Source organism: Monodelphis domestica, chromosome 1, assembly GCF_027887165.1.
Source record: "Monodelphis domestica isolate mMonDom1 chromosome 1, mMonDom1.pri, whole genome shotgun sequence".
NCBI classification, from domain to species: domain Eukaryota; kingdom Metazoa; phylum Chordata; class Mammalia; order Didelphimorphia; family Didelphidae; genus Monodelphis; species Monodelphis domestica.
The window spans coordinates 735418839-735441362 of NC_077227.1; the positions used below are offsets into that span (position 1 = coordinate 735418839).

The window sequence follows — 22524 nt, forward strand, 5'->3', positions numbered from 1 at the left end:
AAATATTTCTTGGCTATCATAGCTTGCCAATCAATTGCCCTATGACTCCACTCCTCATCCTTGTGACTCATCAGATCAAACCTTCCCTAGCCACCACTCTTTTGTTTGTGTTGTTTTCTCCCACTGAAATATAAGTTCCTTGAGAGGAAAGGGGTTATATTCTTTTGGGATTTGTAAGCTCAGTTTTTAGTAATGTGTGGCATATAATGAACAAACAAAATGTTTTTCATTCATTGATTTGTTTATTCATTTATTCCAGCATCTCCTGACATTAAAATGCATGTGCCTGGGGATGGTTTTTCCCCATGAAAGAATGAGGACAGTGCCACTTTGCCCTCAAATGTCTATCACTTGCTTGCCAATATCCTTGGGCAAATATTACCATCTTTGTGCCCAGTCTCTTCACCTGTCAAGTGAAAGGATTTGACAAGATGATCTCTAACGTCTCTTCCAGCTCTCTATTTCCAAACCTAAACTCTATAATGTCAGAGGGAAATGATCATTCAAATTTACTCTTTAGGAAGAGCCAGGCAAAGAGCTGATCTGAGCCAGCAGCTCAGTGTTTTTTCTCAAGATACCAGAATGGGGAGGGGGAAAGGATCTGGACTTAGCCTAAACAGAAAATCAAGGAGTCTAGATCTCCTGGTCCAAGGACCCCCAGTCATACCCTCTCATATTCAGTTGTTGAGGTAAGAAATAACTGGGTTTGGGGGAGCTAAAGGGAATGAGGAGGGGATGAGGCAAGGAGGGAAGGGAATTCCATAAACTGCCATTTTCTCTACAATGACTAGGGTTGTTTTTGCTTTTGTTTCAGAAAAGCAACAATGACAGAGGCAGAGAAGTAATCTCATAATCTCTCCCCAACCCTCCTTCACAATCCCCCCAAACAACTCCTTTTTCAACCTGAGAGAATCTGAACTATGATGCACAATCACCTTTTAACTGTAAACTCCTTGTGTTTATCTGATGTAGGGCTTGAGGCAGGAAGATGGAGCCTGTGCATTGGGGTTGGGGGGCACCTGCTCTGCTTCATGTTTTGTTGTTTACCTGAGTCAGGATGTGGCTTGGCCTTTTAAGATTACGTACGAAGAGAAGCAAACCTGCAAGAGGGACCAATCTCTTGTCTCTGCTAACTTGAGCCAAGTACCTAGTTGGAAATGGCAGGCTGAGAGTTTCTTTTCTATAAGAGGCAGCAGTAAGGTAGGATTGCAGGCTGTGAACTACAAGGGACAGAAAAAACTCAATAAGGCTTTTGAATAGGGATCCCATCTGAGACATGACAAGTGAGATATTGGTGAACCTGAAACAAATCCATTTTGCTGCTGTCTCCTGTGGATTGAGTAAACAAAGCCCTGACAATGCAGACTCAGTTTCCAAGATGAGGAGGGACCTGAAAAAGCCAATGATGAAAATGGAAAATGGTGGAGCTCTCGCCTAGCCATCATGGAGTTGATCATGGTTAGACCAATTGTAGGGACGTAGGACAGACACTAGCTTTGCATTCCCTGATGAAAATTATATTTGGAATCTTGAGGCACAATTGGAATAACTCATTATGGTCTATTATAACCGTGAACGTGTGTAGCAATTCTGCACATGAAGGAAAATAAATCGCTTCAAAAGAAATTATATTACTGGCCAAAATATGCTATATTTGTCTAACAGATGTCATAATTCAGTAACAGTATGAAGAACAGATTATTCATCATGTCTTTCACATGCTTGGGATAATCTCAAACCAGCTTTGCTGTGGCAGATTGTTAAATTTTCAGCATGAGCATTTATACCTCAAAAATCACCACAAATCAAGGCTTGATTTATTGTTTTGTTGATTGTCTAGACTTGGGAAAGTGAAGAGAAAAATGCTAGTAATGCAGATTAAACTGAAAAGTGTATCCTACTTATATATATATATTTTTTTCTCAGACCTAGTTGTTAAACATTAGCCAGCACATTCTTGCTTGGAACCCTGATGCCCAGCTGACTAATCAAGCTATTCTTGTTCTCCAATTAAGCCATGCATTAAGAATGGATCAGAGGACTCTAGATAGAGCATAAGGCTGTAGAGGTCCCTGGAATGCTCTTCTTCCTCAGCTCCACCTACAGACCTCCCTAGATTCCTTTAAGTTCCAACTAAAATGTCATTTTCTATAGGAAGTCTTCCCCACTCTCTCTTAATTCAATTATATTTCCTACTTATCCTATATGTAACTTGCTTCATGCCTATTTTGTTTTCATGTTGTCTCCTTCATTAGATTGTAAGGTTCTAGAGGGCAAGGATGATCTTTTGCTTCTTTTTGTATCCATAGCTTTTAGCACAGTACCTGACATCATAAATTTAGCAGTAGGCACTTAATAAATATTTATTCAATTGAGTTGAACCACCTTGCTTTACAAATAAATGAGGCACAGAAAGGTGAAATGACTTGCCCAAGTCTACTCAAGCAATAAGCATCAGAGGTGGCATTATAACCTAGACATGATTCCAAGGCAGAGATTCTTTTCATTTGAGAAACAAAATGGTGAGTGCTTCTGCTTCATTATTCTCCTCGTGACCTCCCCATGGACTGATGTAGAAAGAACTCTCCTTCCTCACCTATCTGTTACTAGACAGATAGTAGATAAAGAGAGAGGGGGGGAGGATAGAGAGAGAGAGAGAGAGAGAGAGAGAGAGAGAGAGAGAGAGAGAGAGAGAGATGGAGAGATGGAGTGATAGATGGATGGATCAGTTATCTATCATTCTTCATACCTGAAGAAGACCAAATGGTATCACTACATTGGGGCCAATGTACTCTGTGGACAACTGTGGCTGATCAGACCAATATGACTTGGACAAAAGTACCACAGGTCAGGCACAAATAACCCATTTAAACATTTGGGATGGAAATATCTCTTAATTTGTACATCTCACATTCCTTTTGAGATATTGCAATTCTGTTTCACTGGTAGAGAAAAGTACTTTTTTGATGAGACAGATGATAGATAAATAGATGGAAAGATAGATGAGAGGTATATGGATGATGAGATGGGAAATTTGGTAGATAAATATATATAGACATACATATTCATATGTGTGTCACATACGGGTTTTCTTAAAGGAGGACAGCAAAGACAAAGGAAGAGCTCACTTAACCACACTTGATGAATTCAATTCACCTTGTCCAGATGTTTCATTTTCTAGTACTGAAAGAAATGACTGACCTAATTTGGAACCATTTAGAGTGATTTCAAAACATCAAACTTCTGCAGGACTAAAGATGGTGAAATGTTGCCCCAATCACCAAAAAAAAAAAAAGAGGTAAAAATAGATAGAGTCTGCATGTGATAGGCCAATGAATTTAACTCCAATTCAATCAAGGGTCTAGAGCTATGTTGGTGAACCTTTGGCACAAGTGCCAGCATGTGCCAGAGGAGGCTGCTCCCTTCTCCCACTCCACATGTACCTGAGGACATTTCTTACGTCACCTACCCCTCTTTCCAGCAGCCCAAAGGGAGCACCTCCTCTATACCCTCTCTGGGGTAAGGCAGGGGGCTCACATGCAGCATGAGGGATACAGTTTGGGCACTCATTCTCTAAAAGGTTCACCATCACTAGCCTAGAGGTACAACTTCTGTTCCTCTGATACCTCTAGGTGTGGGAATTGAGGAATACATATATACTGAATTAGCCCGAATATAATACAACCCTGAATAGAGTACAATCCCAAGTATTTTGAAGGGTAACTAAGAAAGAGGAAATACTCATTTTATTCTCTCCTTTTAAATGACAACTTTCTCTTAACTCATGAATAAAGCAGGCACACTGGGACATCATTCCTCCCAGAACTAGGTCTGTGTGCATTTCAGCAATTCTCTTCTTCAGATTTTCAATCAGGTGACCCTTGGATGCATTGAACACAAGCATTCCCATTTTCAGTGTTTTCTTCAAGACACTTCCAATACATTTGAACAATGTTGTAACATGAATTCCTGATTCATTTATGATGTAAATAGATGTGCTAAAATGCATGCTGAGGTGCACAATACACAACTTATGGTGTCAAAGCTGGAAGTGCTCAAATAAAGTGCAAATGTGACTTTCAAAGGTACATATTAGGGAAAAATATCACACTATGTTTGGGCTAATATGATATTAAATAAATTAATATGTACACATAGACATATGTATAGAGACAACAGAGATTTATAAGATGCATCTAGAAGACTTCCTTCTACGTAGTAGGTGCTCATTAAATTTGTTGATGAATTGAGAGGTGCTGTCTATTCTGAAGCACTGCTTATCTCTCCATGATATCAAGGATATAATGGCAAGTCAACGTTTATCCCCTTACTGGAATCAACAGAGGTAGTCAATGAATTAGTGAGTATGTATTAAATGCTTACAAATGACCAGGATACAAAAAGACAAAATGAAAACTTCTTTGATATCAAAGAGTTTAAATTCTATCTGGGGAAATAAGAAGGATATATTTAGAATCACTTTTTTTAATGGAAAGGATATTAGTCATAAAATTCAACCCCCTTATTTTATAGATGGGGAAACTGAGATCCAGTGCATTTAAGTGACTTGCCCAAGTCATACAGAGGTTGGATTTGAACTCAGTTCCTCTGACTTAAGCTAGGTGACCCAGTGAATAGGGTACCAAGTCATCAGTCAGGAAAACCTGATTTCAAATCTAGTTTTAGACACTTACTAGCTATATAACCCTGGACAAGTCACTAAACACTTCTGTTTGACTCAGTTTTTTCTATTGTAAAATGGGGATAACAGCACCTACATTTGAGGGTTGTTGTGAGGATTAAATGATATATTTGTACAGGACCTGGCACTTAGTAGATGCTATGTAAATGTTAGATATTAGCATCAGCACCATCGCTAGTATTCTATTATCCTAGTTTTATCCCAGAAAATATAAAATGTAAGGCTTGAAGGAAGGGAAGGTGGGAGAAGAGGGAGACCAAGAAAGACTCAATGTAGGAAGTATGGCAGGAAGCTAGTAACTGCAAGAGCTGGACAAATAAATCTTGCATTTTGGGGAGGGTACTCGAGACATAGTTGCTGCTCTATATTACCTAAAAGTGTGGTGATGATAAAGGTAGGTAACTAGTAAAATTTTCTCTATGAATATTACAAAATAATTCTTGCTCTTTGAAGTTCTTTAGTCCCATACTGAACTTTATTCTGTGGTCAGGTTCTCTCCCAGACACCTCTTAGATGTAAGACGTTAGTCACTGTTGATAATGACAGTGGTCACTAGTTGCCTCTTCGATCTTGTGGCCAGATTTGAGGTTGCCTCTCTCCTGGAGGAGGAGAGCAGAATTCCAGGGACCACAAAGGCCATGAAGCTGGGACTGGAAATGATCTCAAATGTCAGGAGAATGTCTTCTGAGATCAAAGCCCTTGAGAACAAATTGAAGGAAGAAAGTCCTTTCTTTGGTAATCACAGGGACTTTTCTATGTGTTCTAACAGGGAGAGGATGTAGGAGACAAAGAAAACTGTAGCCTAGTATAGTCTTTCTCCCTTCACTGACCATTTTTCCCTTTCCCCCCACTTTGAGCAAAGAATCTATCACTCACCTCAAAAACTCATTGTATGTCACTCTTTCTCCCTGAGGATTGTGACCATGAATCCAACATTGCTAGAGCACCCATTGCGTACCCAGACTAGAGCTGACCATGAGGGATACAAGAGAAGGTGACGAACAGCTAGACTTTGCCCTTGAAGAACTATGAAGGGAGAAATAATTTGCAAAAATGTTTAAATGTTTACAATAATTCCTTATTGAACAGTGATAATACTGTGGGTCGAGAACAGAGGCAGAGAGACAAATTCCAATACTTCAAGTGTAAGGAAATGGGGGTTTATACTTGGTAGTGGGAGTTTCAGAGGAGAGAAGAATGTGGTCAGTCGTGTCAAATGCCTCAGAGAGGTCAAGACTTCTATACTATAGGCTAGAAAAGAGCGAGGGTCCTGGAAGTCTGTGGGACTACGGGTAGAAACTATCCAGGTAAGGAACAACATGACCATGAGCCTAGACCTCAAGAACGACAGAAGCAATTCTTTGCTATAAGACTTATTGACAGGGGCAGGTGGGTGGCTTAGTGGATGGAGACCCAGGCCTAGAGATGGAGATCACTTCCAAAATCTGGGACTCTGGGCAAGTCACTTGACCCCCATTGACTAATCCTTACCACTCCTCTGCCTTGGAACCAATATTCAGTATTGATTCTAAGAAGGAAGGTGAGAGTTTTTTTTAAATAAATTTTAAAAAATAAGACTCATTGTACACTAGGCAGAAGACACATAAGGAAACATCTGTGTGGTCATTGTGGATGGCGTTATAGTCATGCATTCAAAAAGGCACCTATTGGCTTTCCAAAGACAAAAGTAAAACTAATTCTCTTTCTCCCCAAATTCTCCCCTCTCCCCATACTCATTATTCCTACTGAAAACGTTCCCATCCTCCCATACTCCATCTGGCAGCCTCGGTGTCATCACCAACTCCTCACTGCTGTTCACCTCATGTGTCCCAACTGGTTGTCTCTACCTTCTCTCTATATCATATAAATCAACTTCTCTCTTCCCTACCTCCACAGGTCCTCTACAAGCCCTCATCATCTCTCACCTAGATTATTACAATAGCCTTTTCATTCACTTCCCTACCTAAAGTCTCCCCACTAGATTCCATCCTCCACACAGTTTGCTAATACAAATTGATTTTCCCAATACACAGGTGTCACGATGTGACTTCTCTGTTTAACAAAAGCCTGGGCCTTCCTATTACCTAACCAATGAGGACATACAAAATAAGCACACACTAGACAGGAACCTTAGATGCGATGATGGGAGCATCTGGGGTTATCATTATTGCAGAGCTTGATGAGAGATCAGAGGAAGAAGAGATGACTTTTCTGGGAGGAATGGAGCTCAGGGGAAGTTTCATGGAGGTAGCAGCATCTCCATAACCCCACACAGCCAATGTGAGATTTAAAATGGTTGAGGTCTTAACTGTAGTGAGTTAAAATGGTGGAAGATATAAATTGTGATAGATATAAGAGAGAGTGAGTAAATTTAACCACAGAAATGTGCGGGGTTATGGAGAGGAAAGAACATAAGACTAAATTATAAGCCTATAAGACTGAGAAGATGAGACTCAATGGATAAACACTTATCATTGTTGTCCAGTCATGTCATCTATGTATTACTCTCCACAACCCAATGTAGGATTTTCTTGGCAGGGATATTGGAGTGGTTGGTCATTTCCTTCTCCAGCCCATTTTCAAGATGAGACCACTGAGGCTAACAAGAGCTAATTGACTTACCCAGGATCACATTTGTCCAGATTCTGATGCCAGATGTGAACTCAGCAAAATGAGTCTTCTTGACATCAGGTCTGGAATTTATCCATCTTACCACCTAGCTGCCAGGCTATGTGTCAGGCATTCTTCTAAATGCTGGAAATTAGAGAGGGGCAAGGAATGCTGTGGGAGAAAGATGAATTAAGACTTCACTTTAAGGCAGAGTGAAGTTTTGTTCATGGTGGAACAACTAGAGAAATTTCCACAAGGCAGCTGTAAATAGAGGACTACGAGCTATGGAAAATTGAATGTATAGACAAGGATTGCAGAGCCATATGCACAGAGATGGATAAATGAAGCCCAGGGATAAAGATAAGTTAGACACTTTCCAGAACCAGTGCCCCAGGTCCAAATCCCAGGGAAGGGAATAGACTCAAACTCAGGGATGAACAAGGGTGGTATACCTCTAAGCCATAATGATAATGATAAAGGTCAGATACACAGATGGTGAGTCTACAAACACTCTAAGATTCAGTGCCCAGGTCCTGACAGTAATCCAAGGGCCACGACTGAGGAAATCACAATTAATCAGCATTGAAAAGCAATGTGGAATAGGATCAAGAATGTCAACAGATCTAACGTTAGTATGACTTTTCTTTGAATTCTTCCTTGGACTTTTGCTAGTTTCACCCTAGGAAAGTAATTTAACCTCTCTTGGCCTCAATTTCCTTCTCTGAAAAATGAAGATGAATAATAGTGCCTGCTCCTACCCCTCAGGATTTTTGTGGCAATCAAGTGAGATGTTAATAAATGTGAAGCCCTTTGCCAACTTTAAAAGTATTTATTCAATGTTATTTCTGGTAATCGAACATTTTCAGACAGGAAGCTCCATTAAAAATGGATCCCATAAAATCAGGGCCTCCCCGAGAGCAGGATGAAAGCAGAAATGGGGCCTCTTCCTATTTCTCCCCTCAGGAATGAAATCTCCCTTCAGATATAACAATTTCTAGATTCAACCAACACTAAGGAATGACAACTGGATGGTTGGCACTGAAAAAAGCAGTCCATCTCTGGGCCTCCCAGAAAGTACCTGAGGGTGATGTGCTCAGAGGCCCTCTACCCTCCCCACAGACTCTGTTTCACTTCCTCTCTTATGTCTGCTAAGCAGGGAAAGTTTCAGCCTGGCAAAAGGCATGTTAGATGACATGAGAGGAGGGCAGGGTCTAAGCAGAGCCAACCCCAGCCTGGGTAGAATTAGAGGATGAAAAGCCATGTTATATACATAGGAGACCTCAGTTCCCTTTTAGGTACTGCCTGAGGCTGTGTGAGATCTAAAGCCTCCCCAGCTGTGGTGTCCTTGATGAAGCCAGGCAGCACCCTTCTGACAACTGCTGAGTGTCAGAGGAGCTCGAGATGGTACTTTTCAGCCTGGCTTCTCGTTCTGGAAGTATTTGCTTTGAGAAAGACACAGGCAGGTAAGTCTAGAGAGAAGGGAGTTCGGTAGACAGTGTAGAGACAATGGAGCTTGGGGTCTGATGGGAACAACTTATTCATTCCCTTCAAGATGCTTGGGGTGAGGCAGTCAGTCAACAAACATTTATTGAGTATATTTGTTAATTAATTATTATTAAGTATATAAGCATATTAAGCATAATTATTGTTAAACACCAGCAAAAATGTTAGGTACTGGGGATACCACCATCACCAAAACTAAAATAAAATAAAAAAAGAACATAGTCCCTGCCTAAAAGGAGCTCATGCTCTAAAAGGGAGAGACGAGACAACATATAAATAAACAAATAACGAGATACATCTAGAGAGATGAAATGTATGAGAAAACTCTCACAATTGTGGCTCGTGATGGAATGTTAGGTGTGAAGGATAATAAATGGGCCAGTTTGACTGAAATGTTAAATGCATGAAGGGGAGGACTATGAAAATAGCCTAGAAAGGAAGAGTGAAGCAGAATGTGAAGGATTTGAAATGTCATTAGTGGTTAAAGTTTGTATTTTATCCTAGAGGCAGTAGGGAACAACTAGAGTTCTTTGGAGATGGAGTGTGGTGTGCTTTGGGAATAGAAAATGGGAAGACTGGGGAGGACTGATTGGAGAAGGGAGAATTCAAAAGAAGGAAACCCACTGAGGAGGAAATTGCCAAAATCCCTGTGAGAGGGAATAAGGGCCTGAACTAGGGTGAGGGATGTGTGAATGGAGAGAAAGAGAGAGATTTGAGAGAGGAGCTGGAGGTGGAATTTGTTGGGCTTGTCCACTGGTCAGATATTGGGGAAGGACCGAGAAAGGGAAGATTTTAGAATGGATTTGAGATTACAAATCTGGATGATTGGAATATTAGTGCTGTTCTTGACCAAAATAGAAAGTAAGAAGCGTAGGTTTAGAGAGAAGTGAATGACTTATATTTTTGACATGCTGAGTTTCAAATACCTATAAGCAATCTAAATGGAGAGGACCAAAAAGAAAGGGTTTTTTTAGTAAGCATTTATTAATCCCCTATTATGCAGTACATGCTGTAATAAATCCCTTATAAAGATCTCCTTTGAGTACCAATAGAACTGTAAGAGGTCAGTGTCTTTACTGTTCTCATTTTATGTATAAGGAAACTCAGGCTTAAAGACTTTAAGTGATTTATTTGCCCAGGATCTTACAGCATAAATGTCTGAGACTAGATTTGAACTCAAATCTTTCTAACTAGAAGCCAGGCACTCTATCCACTGCACCAACTAGCTGATGATACTTGGAGCTCAAAAGAAAGAGACTAAGAGTTGGATATTTACATTTTGGAGTCATCTGTTTAGTTACATTTAATGAGGGTGGGAGACAGAGAAAGGAAAAAGAAATGGCTGAGAGGAGATGTGAGGGTCCTCTGGTATCCCCAAACCTGAAACATCATTTTCTCTTCTTCTCTTCCTTCCTATAATTCAGTCCACCACAGGCATGAGCTTCAGTTCACCACAGTGGGTACAGACCACTCAGTCTTGGAACTAAGTGTAATTAGCCTCATAGACGATGTTAAAGTGGCATCTTATAAGAAAGGACAGAAGCAAATTACTATCAAGATACCCTGGATCTCTGAAGTTCTGGGAGTCAATTATGTCACACAGCTGCATGATTTATTGGTGAACCATGAGCAAGATTTCCTCTGGCCAATCCAGTACTTAGCACGGAATGACATTAACAAACATAGTAAGTCAGATCAACTCATTTCCCCCAATCCTGTTTTTCATCATACTTTGTCTGATTCTCTCCCAAGCCCAGCAGATCCATGGATCCCAGTAGATCATCCCACTAAGACAAATTTCTTTGGTCCCAACCCACTGTATCCTTCTCTGGAGAAAAAGCTATGAAGGATCCAGCCCTGAGCCTTAGGCTTCACCCACTTGGATTAACATCCAAGATCACCATCTCCTATAACCCTTTTAAGAGACTCCTTCCTTCTGCCCAGGGACTTTCAGAGTTTGCCAAAGGTTCTTAATCAATAAACCTGAACTCAGAGAACAAAGTCCCATGTTCTCCCTCAGTCCCAGAGGTTAAAAACGTGCTACAGTCCATCCTAGTTACTGATCTCTCTCTTCATCTGGATTTCAGGCATTAGTTCTAGCACCAATTCCTTTCATTATCTTTTACTCCTGCAAGCAGCAATTTCTGGGTTTTGTTTGAAAGAAAAGAGAATACCCAGATTTGGATATAAATTGTCCACAGACCTTTAAGAGCAAAAACCTGCACTAAGAATTTGAGGACACTGCATAACACGACAGTTCAAACTGTATGGAGTAGAAATGGACATGGACCCAGAATGAAGAAACCCTAACTCCCAAGTTATTCTACCCTACCTGAATTTCCTGATTCTCTGGAGACAGTCTGACTTGATTGGGAGCCAAAAATAATTTAACACAAACCATAAGTAGCCACCAATGTTTTTAAAAAAGAAAAATCCTTTTCCCACATCTCCCCCCAAAGATGGGCCTCTCCTTTGGGTTCCATGTCCCCTTTCTACCCAAAGGAGCCCAACTCTATGTTCCTCCACAGGAAACTGCACAGTCCAGCTCCTGGCAGAATGTGAAATAGACAATGATATAACAGTAAAGAGTCACATCTATTTAATTTGGAATGGGAAGGAAAGTTACCGGATAGATGAAGAGGTTGGGCACTGGGAGAACATAAAGCCTGAAACCAAGCAATACCAATACATTCTGGAGAGTCCCCTCTGGACCAGTCTAAGGAAACACTACATGAAGTTATAGTGTGCTGACTTGATGAGGAAAATTATTGAGTATTCAAGCTTAAGGGATAATGGTGAGTGTTTACTTCTTCCAATATCCTCCTTGAAGGTCTAGATCACCTGCACAATCCTATGGAGTCACTAGAGTCCCAAAGAGAGAGAGACAGGAACCCTATCTTCTGATCATAGCCCCAGTTGACAATGGAAAATTTTGTTTTAAATATGAGAAAGTTTGTATTAGGTTCTTTCTTTTTTCCTTCATTTATTTTTCTTACTTTCTAATTTTCTTTTTTCTTTTCTATTTTTCCTTCTTTCTTTTCCACTTTCCTTCCTTCTTTCTATTTTCATCTATCTTTTTTTCCTTAATTTTTTCTCTACTTTCTTTTCTTTTTCCTTCCTTTTTCTGATATTTCAGTCCTTTCTTTCCTTCTTTTCTTTTCTCCTTCCTTACCTTTTCCTTTCTTTTTCCTTTCCATTCTTTACTTCTTTCTTTTTTCTATTCCTCGAGTTAAAGTCTTCCTCCCATGACTTATTAAGGCAAGAGGGTGACCCTAGGAGTTCAAAAATCATGTCAGGAAAATACATACTCTGAAATCATCTCCTAGGCTGAGAAAGCTATGTTCACAGTCCCAGGGATGATGAACTGTGCATCTCCAGTATAGAGAGCAGTCCAGCCAAATTTAGAACAGCAGCATCAGGATGTTGGCCACCAGTAGTGTTTTACTTTTATTTGGGGAGGAAGTGACAGAGATACATGAAGGATAGCTTAGTAAGCATTGTGAGTATGCAATCTTCATGATCAGGAGTATCCCCACTCATTCAATCATGGATCATAGAAGACTAAGCTTCTTGAAGATGGTTTAGATAACTGCTGATGATGAGTTTGTCAAAACCAACAGATGGTGACTCAGTAACTAGTATTAACCTAGCACTCTTCTAGGTGTCCAGGGTGATACACAGAAATAAAAGCTACTCTCAAGGACCTGATGCATCCATTGGGTACAACAGCATAGGAGATGCTGCATTTAGGAAACTGGGACCATTGATGAAGGTAAAGATAATGGAAGCATCAAACACATAAGACTGTTTTCCTTGATCTCTCATTCTAGTGGCCCCTGAGATGGCTGTATCTCAACATGTCAGCCCAGAAGACAGCATCATTCTCTCCTGCATTGCCACAGGTTTCTACCCTCACTCCATCCTGATGCCCTGGGAAAAGAATGGGGATCTGGGGATTTGGGGAAATGAGAGTTCCAGTGGCACCCTGCCCAATATGGATTCCACCTTCTACCTCAAAGTTACCTTAGAACTCCCACCAGAGGACACAGGTGCAGGTTATTCCTGTGTGGTAGAACACAGAGAGCTGAAGAGTCCTGCTATGTATTCTGCTAAGCATTTTAGCCACACACTCTCATCACATCCCTAAGAAACTGGGCCCCCAAATATAGTCCCATTCTCTCCCCACTTCTTTCATTGAATGCACGCTCACTTACATTCTACTCTTTATTTGTATAGTCCCTAGAAAGCCCACTATGAACAAGCCTTGGATTCTTGCACTGGGCATCATGTTGGCTGTCATCCTACTGCTGATCTGTGCTGCAGTCTTCATCAACTGAAAGCTGAGGAAGACAGGTATTGTAACAGTTAAAATTATAGTTGAGATTGAAAAAATCTAAATTTAAATGGGTGCCTAGGGAAATCCAAAATAATAAAATACCCAAGTCAGCTGCCAAATTTTTATGGTGACTTAATTACAACAGGAGGAAGAAAACATTGGAGGGAGAGAGAAAGAGGGAGAGAAGGAAAGGAGGTTAACTCAGAACCACTATGGCTCAGGCTGAGCCAAAACCTTGGAGAGCCAAGGCAGGGAAAGGGGTCAGTCCTTATCACTCATGTGACCAATCTGAAGGAAAGCAGTCTGCAGGGCTCCTTCAACCTCAAGTTCCAGCATCGAACTGAACTCTAGTGCTCCTCACAGGAAGTCCAGAGAACTTCAGAGGCAGTCCTCTACCTCACTTCCTGCATCTCACATGTACCAATGGTGACTCAAGCTTGTCTTAGGACCGCCCAGAGGTCTGTCCTTTTTGTATATGTCTGTTGAAGGCCATTTTCTCAAATAATCAAATCTTGAGTTTGATGCAGCCCTTCCTAATCTTGTTACACTGAGTAGGGAGGAGAATGTAGTTTCCAAGACCTGATTCTGTTATTCCAAGTATCTCTATTGTTATTGATCAGGAAATAGCTAAATCAAATCTTCTAAAGAATGGTCTGATTAGGGTGGAATAATTTTGAAATTCACAGTATGAATGTAAGAAGAGAGAAGTGACAGGAAGATTTGTATTGGGAGCTCCCAAGGAGACAGGAGATATTGCTATCATAGCAACCTCAATAACTGATTGTAAGAAAATGTTTTGGGAAGAGAATCCCAGAATCTTAGGGTCAAAGTAGGACACAAAGACTATGTAGTACAAACCATATCTGTTCAAAAACCTCCTCAAAAACATCCTGACAAGTCAATCTCTCCAAGCCTCAGTCAGCCTATCTATAAAAGCAGGGAAATTAATGATACTTGCATCACAATAATATGCATATAAAATGGCAGTCAGACCTTTAAGTGCTATGGAAATATTAGTAATTATTATGACTCTATTAATACAGTTAGAGATGACTTTTTCCTTCTTTTTTTTAACTGTAATGCTAAGGCTAAGTCACATTGCTGATTTATATGACACTTCAACTTACTCATATGAGACCATTGGCTTGATTAGTTCTTCTCTTCCTGGATATTGCCTCCTGTGAAATGCTGGACACTTACTACTTCATGTCTGCTAGTGTGCTGCTTCTGAACTGAGAAAATGTGTTTTGGCATTTTTCTCTTTTCTCCTCCAATTTCAACCTACAGTCCCTTCAATCTGATTATCAAGGCTCCCAGTTACTGTATTTCAAGAGACCTCATTAGACACAATCCATTCTTAGTCAAGAGTTTCTTGTTTCTATATCTGAAGTTGGGATCCAGAAATTCCAATCTTGTTCTTCTACATTTCTCTTTTCATTCAGTAGCAATCAAAATACTAAAAACTGTGTCACTCAGAATAATCAGGGATGGATATCAAAAAGGAGAGAATGCTTAGGTAGGACTCAATATTGCTTAAATATGTGGCATACCAAAGAGGGAACTGATTTGTTCTTACCTACCATGATAGAGAAAGAAGGTTTTGCAACAAACTGAGTGGTTCATAAGTCAGAGTGATTGACAGGAGCATATGACTGAGAGTCACACGGGAGCCTAAGGCTGGAGATCTGGGGAAAGGTTCTAGTCCCAAATGTCTGGGCACTTTTCTCCTGGAAGGACCTTGATTGAAAAGACTTGAAAAACAGTTTTCTGCTTCTCCTGAGCCCAGCTGAAGAGAGGAATTATTTGAATCTGGCAGCTTGAGTAAAGAAGATTGAAGACAGATCACCTCTGGACCTCTTTGGACACTAATCAACTGAAAATCCTTGCCCTTTTGATTGGACTCCATTTGTAAGAGTTGGTTATTGGGGAAATTTACTGCTTAGCTTAATAAGATAGTTTTAGATAGATTTATAGACATTAGAGTATAAGATAACTTGTAGAATTTCTCCTAACCCCTGTTCCTTCCTCCCCTTCTCAACCAATAAATTTGAATTTTTTTATACGTTCCCTTTTGTTCATTCCTCACCAAAATCCTATCATAACACTACAAAAAACAAAAGAATGGGGAACAATCAATAAATTTACAGAAATTTATTTACAGAGGATAAAATTTACAGAAACACACATGTAGGTTGCTGACAAACAGGCAGGGGCTAACTCAAGAAACAGTGAATTCTGCATTCCTAGAATTCTCCAAGAAGAGACTGAGTGACAACTGAGGAGCAATTTTGTAGAGAGAAATCTAATTTAGCTATGGGCTGAAGTAGATGCTCTCTATGGTCTTTTTCACTTCTAAGATTCCATGAATACATAGATGCACAGAGCATTTCAATTTCTGGATGAGTTCATCTTTGTCTTAATAAATTATCCTATCTAAAATCAAGCCGCTAGCCATAGTGTGATTACCATCATGAATTCCCTAACTGAGTCTTGTCATATTTATATGACACCATAAAGTTCTACATGAAGTGAAATGCTATTGTTTTCCATTGATGTCCTGTTCTGATGTCTTATTGGGATTTGGAGGTGACCTGTAATTGCTAGATGTTAAAGAAGGAGGGTAAAAGCTCTAGCAGGTTCTGCCAAGCTAAATAGGTCCCAAGCAAGACCACAATGACATTCTGTACTTATGTTCTTTGAGTTCTATTTTGGATAAATAGAGTATCTCATCACCAAGAGACCAGGTGAGAATTTCCCTTGATCTCAGCAATTCATGAAAAGTCTGTCTTCTAAGGCAAGAAGGGACTGTGCCCACACAGATGAAATGATGGCAAATTTGACTTACTGAGGTATTATTAAATTTAATTGTGCTTGGACTGAATAATTAATTGGTGGTCACCAGGGATACTAAATCCTAAAATAAATTACTAAAGTAGAATGGAATTTATGGTAGTCTTCTTTACAATAGAGGAAGGTTTAAGGAATGAGAGAGGGAGAGAGAGAGAGAGAGAGAGAGAGAGAGAGAGAGAGAGAGAGAGAGAGAGAGAGAGAACTCTGGCTTCCTCTGAGCCAGGTAGAAATTCTAAGGCCCTAATCAGGGAAAAGAGTCTCAAGACAATGGGCCTTTTTGGGAGGTTTACACATCCAGAAAGGCAGGGTCACTAAGTCAGCCTTTCACTCACCAGCAGTGACTGTCTAAAAAGAAAGCAGTCTAAGGTCTCCTGTACTAGCTCCTCCAGGGGTCCAGTTCCACAGCCAAGTCCAAATGTCCATCTTCCAGTCTCTCCAAGTAACTGTTCTTCCCTCTATCATGAATCTTGAAAGCTTGAATATCTCGAATGAATCTTATGGCCTCTGTGGTCCTCTTTTTAAAGATCTTTTTCTCTTGGGTCATCTCCCCTAAATGTCACATCTACCAATCACAGCAGATGCTTTTCTCCAGGACTGCCCACTCTTTAGTTCACACCTTCTTTGGTTAGATTATACTTTTTTTGGTTATATCACACCTTTAGTAGTTAGTTCGCACCTTTAGTAATTTAAAATGGGTAGATCTACTTCAAATACTGAGTTTACACTTTTTGTAGATTGAAATGGGTAGAACTACTTCAAATACTGAGTTACCACCTTTTGTAGGTTAATATGTAATAGATTCTGGATTACAATTCAATCTTCCCAATAAAGGAAGAGCTAAGTACCTTCATTATTACAATCAGCTAAATCCAATTAAATTAGCTAAATCCAATCTTCACTGTATTCTTATTGTTATTTTATTGTCCTCTTTTCACTAAAGTTTAGAAAGAATTTATCTTGAGAACAATTGGCAAAAATATTTTATTCTTGGGAGAAGCTAGGTGGCTCAGTGACTTGAAAGCCTGAGTTCAAGTGTGGTCTCAGAAATTTAACCAGCATTTCCTAGCCCTTAAGGCTCTTCTGCCTTGGGACCAATAAACAGTATTGATTCTAAGATGGATGGTAAACTGTTCACAAGAATATATTATTCTTTGTATTTAATAGTTTCTACACAAGTGACTAAAACAACTTCATTTGATAGTTGAATGAAGGTAGTAGGGTGTCACTCCATCTCCTGGACATTAATTGAGTCAATATTTAGCACAATTCCAATAGCCAGCAATATGAAAGAAATGATAGGCACCTTATATTTTCAACACATAATTTTCATCTCCTCTTCTAGGTCTTCTTACTTTCAAAGTTTCTTACTCAATGTTGCTTAGAAGCTAAGATGTACCATAATGTCATCAATTAAAATATTACTTTTAAATTTTTATGAATCAGTGGTGTTTCCAGTAATTATGGACAGCTTTAAAACTGTGGAAATGCTGAGGTCTTTTGATTACCATTTATTCATTCAGTTCTCAATGATTTATTGAGGTCTCTATCTACAGTATATAAATTTCTCATTTTTCTGTTCATAAAAGATAGAGAGCATCCAGCGCTCTCATTTTGTTGGTGTGGTTGTTATCTTATTCTCTCTTTTCTAGTAGAATTTATGAAGAAATTATCCTGGGACAAATAACCATCCTTCTATCATTCTATTATTATTTCAATTTCAATATTATTATGCATATTATTAACATTAATAAGAAATTTAGTTGCAACTGCTTCAAGGATTTCTGGGGTGCTGGGCAGGGAGAGCATATAGGTCAAATATATTTCTATAATTGAGGAGCCTTAGCCATATTTAGGAATTTAGATTCTGAGATCAGAAGTGACCTTTCTTGAAGCCAGGAAGGCAAATGAAACAGCTTCTCAAGTCTCACTTCTCAGCAGAGTGTGAATCCTCTTAAAATTTCTCTACTTGTTTAGAAAAAAGCATGAAGTACAAAGAATGAAGGTACAAGGGTGTCACTTCAACTCCTCAACATTAATTGAGTCAATAATTTAGCACAATTCCAGTAGTAGAATGAAAAAGATAATAGTGAAGGATCTGAGTTGGGATGGGTGGGAAGAAAATCAAAGAAAATCAGCTCCATTGGGAAGCAGCAAATATATATGATGTTATCTCAGTATTAGTAATTTCAGAACTCTCATTAACATGGTAAATGGCTAGATGGGAATGGGCTATGAGGGAAGATCAGCCTAAAGATCTTCATTAACAGGTTTAACAGGTCACCTGGAAGTATCTTTCCCTTCTGTTTCTCCTGCTCTTCCACAATGGAGAAATGAAATCTACAAATGGCAAGAGTCCAGGCAAGTCCAGCACTGTCTTCTTTGGGGTTCCCTGAATATTAATCCCAATGTGGTCTCTGGCTAATTTTTTGTCCTTTTACCCAGGGGCCAAGAAAGAATTCCTTGAAAATAAATAGGTCAAAAATGGCAGAGCAGAAGCAGGAAAATCTTGAACCACCAGGAGAATACTATTCAACCAACCTTAAAATAGTGCCTCTATCCACTGTGCCACAAGCTTTCTAAACAAGTAGGGGAGAATAAAATCCCGTGAGACAGAGAGATGGCAATAATAGCCGTTCTTCAAGGGTGTGTATAATAAACAAACTGAACTGGACCTTCTAATGCAAGGAGGTAACCAAGACCTCATAGGTGTCCCTGACACTGTGGAATGTTATTCAAGAATGGAATACAATGGTATAATGTGGAGTTATCGACTTAAACCTAGAAGTACCTCAGAGGCCAGCCAATCTGAGCTGTTCATATTATAAAAGAAGGAAACTGACAGTAAAATTCATATATTCTTTTTAGTTAGAGTTGAAATGATGGGACTCCAAAATGGTGTCTCATAGGCTGTGGTCCTTCAATTATGTTGTGTGGTTTTCTTGGCAAAGATACCAAAATTATTTGCCATTTCCTTCTGCAGTTCATTTAACAGATAGGAAAATGAGTTAAGCAGGGTTAAGTGATTTACCCATGATCACACAGCTAGTAAATGTCTGAAGTCAGAATGAACTAAGGAAGAGCCTTCCTCACTTCCCAACTCCATGCCTGTCTATATCTATCCATTATGCCACTAAAAGCTTACAGGCAAGGGAGTCAGTTTGTACATTTCCACTGTTATCTCTGCATCAGACAGATGAGGTTTGCATCTTTTGAATGAATACAATTCTTGACCAGCAGGAGGAGTCTAATCTAGTTCTCACCTTTACCTTAGTTAACTTTAAGATCCTTCCTCTCATTATTGGTCCTAATGAAGAAACTGCCACTACCTGAGTCTCACCCAAGCCTGGTACCAAAAAATGACCCACCACATCTGGGTCTTGAGGAGGCACAAGGCTCCTTCTCACATGCAGCTCCAATCACCCATTCTCAACCCAGTCCATTCTAGTGGATAGAGTTTTCCCCTTTGATCCCCAATTTTGAGCATGTTTCTCCCAGACGTGTCTCACTCCCTCTCATGCTGAGTGAGGTTCTTGCATCTGGAAGGATAAAATTCTGTCTTATACTACTATCCAGTATATTTGTGTGTGTGTGTGTGTGTGTTGTGCTCTGTTGGCTTTGCCATATAATAATAAAGCTCTTGTTTGTATCAGCTTCCTGAGCACCAATTTCCTGGACATACGCAAATGCAGGATTCTGCATTATTTCCACTGCTCTGACCTCCCTCATAGTGAAAAAGAAGAGATTAAACAAAAGGGAAATTGTAATGATGTTGTCTACCAAGGAGAGAGATGTGGAAATCCATGAACCTCAAATAGGAGAAACATATTAGAAAGCGTGGGGAAGCAGCCTGATGGAATCAATGAGCTGGATTTGGGGTCAGGAAGTCTAGGAAAGCAGGGGTTCTAATCCTGTCTGTGACAACTGAAAATTGTGTGATTTGGGGCAAGTTACTTAATTTCTCTAATCATGTGTCCTCTGTAAATGGGGTGGCGTGTGGTGGGGCAGGGGAATCGGTCATAATCAATAGCCTATGAGATCCCATTCACTTCTAGATATCTGATCCTATGAGAGTATTTGTTATTGACAAGTGAAGGAAAAGGAAAGAAGAGATAGGTAATTGTGGGAATGCACAATCAACCTTTGACAAATTGTTCCCACTTCTGAGTACGGTTGGGGGTTGGGGGTCGGGAGGCATGAGTTTGTGTTTTGTGTCCAGTCAGGAGGACCTGAGTTCAAATTAGACCTCAGATACTTACTAGGCTGGTGACCCTGGAGAAGAGACTTATGTTTGCTTTAGTTTCCTCAACTGTAAAATAGGGAAAATAGCTGCAACCTCACAGAGTTGTTGTCAAGGTCAAATGAGGTAATATTGTGAAGGAGCTTAACACAGAGCTTGGCACAAAGTAGATACCATATAAATGGTTATTCCTTTCTTTCTTTTCTTTTCCCTTTCTTTTCCTCCCTGTGTCCCCCTTCATCCTAGAAGCTTACTGAGTCTGTGTTTCCCTTCCCATTAGCCCAGAGAGCATAAGTCATATCTCTTATATTAGTCTCAGAGCTTTTAGATGGCTGAAACCTGGGGGCCTGAAACCACACCAGTAGCCAAGGGTTACTGGAGGACTTGCTTTTCCTATGCAGCTCCACAATCTCTATCTGCTCCTCCTCTCAGTTCCCTAGACCCCCTGCCTAGGTCTTCCTTAGAGCAAACATGCAAGATAAGCAGCCAGGACAGCAGTGATCCTTTCCACATTTTCCGACTCTCCATCTTGCTTACCAGAAGGCTCTGGAGACTTTTTTTTTTAAAAAAGGAGTTTGTGGAGGCAACAGTTCCTCAATCCTCTTCTCCAGGGAAAGTCTAAAACGGAAATAAGGTCCCTGTAGACACAATGTCTCCTATGCCTCACTCTCATCCTTCTTAGGATTCTTTCTGCCAAGATACTATTCTTTTAACATTGTTACTATTTTGTTGCATTGTGTACAACTCTTTCTCTTTTACAGTTTTTGAATTAATTTATTTAGTCAATGTAGAACATTATTCCTTGGTTACTCAAATCACATTATTTCCCTCCCTCCCCTCCCACCACCCTTCCCAAAGATGATACACAATTTCATTGGGTAATACACATGTCCTTAATCAGAACCAATTTCCATGTTGCTGGTGTTTGCATTAGGATGTTCATTTAGAGTCTACATCCCCATCCATATCCCCTTGGCCCATGTATTGAAAGAGTTATTTTTCTTCTGTGTTTCTACTCCCACAGTTTTTCCTCTGAATCTGGATAGTGTTCTTTTTCATAGATCCCAATGAGTTGTTCAGGATCACTGCTTTGCCACTAATGGAGAAGTCCATTAAATTCTATTGTACCAGTGTATCAGTCTCTGTGTACAATGTTCTCCTGGTTCTGCTCCTCTCACTCTGCATCACTTCCTGGAGGTTGTTCCAGTCCCCACGGAATTCCTCCACTTTATTATTCCTTTGAGCACAATAGTATTCCATCACAAACAGATACCACAATTTGTTCAGCCATTCCCCAATTGATGGGCATCCCCTCGTTTTCCAATTTTTGGCCACCACAAAGAGCGCAGCTATGAATATTCTTGTACAAGTCTTTTCCCTTATTATCTCTTTGGGGTACAAACCCAGCAGTGCTATGGCTGGGTCAAAGGGCAGACAGTCTTTTAGTGTCCTTTGGGCATAGTTCCAAATTGCCCTCCAGAATGGTTGGATCAATTCACAACTCCACCAGCAATGAATTAATGTCCCGACTTTGCCTCATCCCCTCATTACTTTCTTTTGCTGTCATGTTAGCCAATCTGCTAGGTGTGAGGTAATACCTCAGAGTTGTTTTGATTTGCATCTCTCTGATTATAAGAGACTTAGAACACTTTTTCATGTGCTTATTAATAGTTTTGATTTCTTTAAGTGAAAATTGCTTATTCGTGTCCCTTGCCCATTTATCAATTGGAGAATGGCTTGATTTTTTGTACAATTGATTTAGCTCTTTGTAAATTTGAGTAATTAGACCTTTGTCAGAGGTTTGTGTTAAGAAGATTGTTTCCCAATTTGTTGCTTTCCTTCTAATTTTGGTTGCATTGGTTTTGTTTGTACAAAACCTTTTTAATTTGATGTAATCAAAATTGATGATTTTATATTTTGTGATTTTTTTTCTAGCTCTTGCTTGGTTTTAAAGTCTTTCTTTTCCCAAAGATCTGTCAAGTATACTATTCTGTTTTCACCTAATTTGCTTATAGTTTCCTTCTTTATACTCAGGTCATTCACCCATTCTGAGTTTATCTTGGTGTAGGGTGTGAAATGTTGTTGCAAACCTAATCTCTCCCATAAAGTCTTCCAATTCTCCCAGCAGTTTTTTTTTTTTTTTATCAAGTAGTAGGTTTTGGTCCTCAAAGCTGGGATCTTTGGGTTTATCATAGACTGTCCTGCTGAAGTCATTTATCCCAAATCTATTCCACTGATCCTCTTTTTTGTCTCTTAGCTAGTACCAAATTGTTTTGATAACCACTG

General features: G+C 39.8%; 1 pseudogene; it reads left to right on the forward strand.

Moving 5' to 3' along the window:
* The first annotated feature begins 8660 nt into the window (after positions 1 to 8660).
* On the forward strand, positions 8661 to 18423 carry LOC107648992 (zinc-alpha-2-glycoprotein-like; annotated as a pseudogene).
* The last annotated feature ends 4101 nt before the right edge of the window (positions 18424 to 22524 follow it).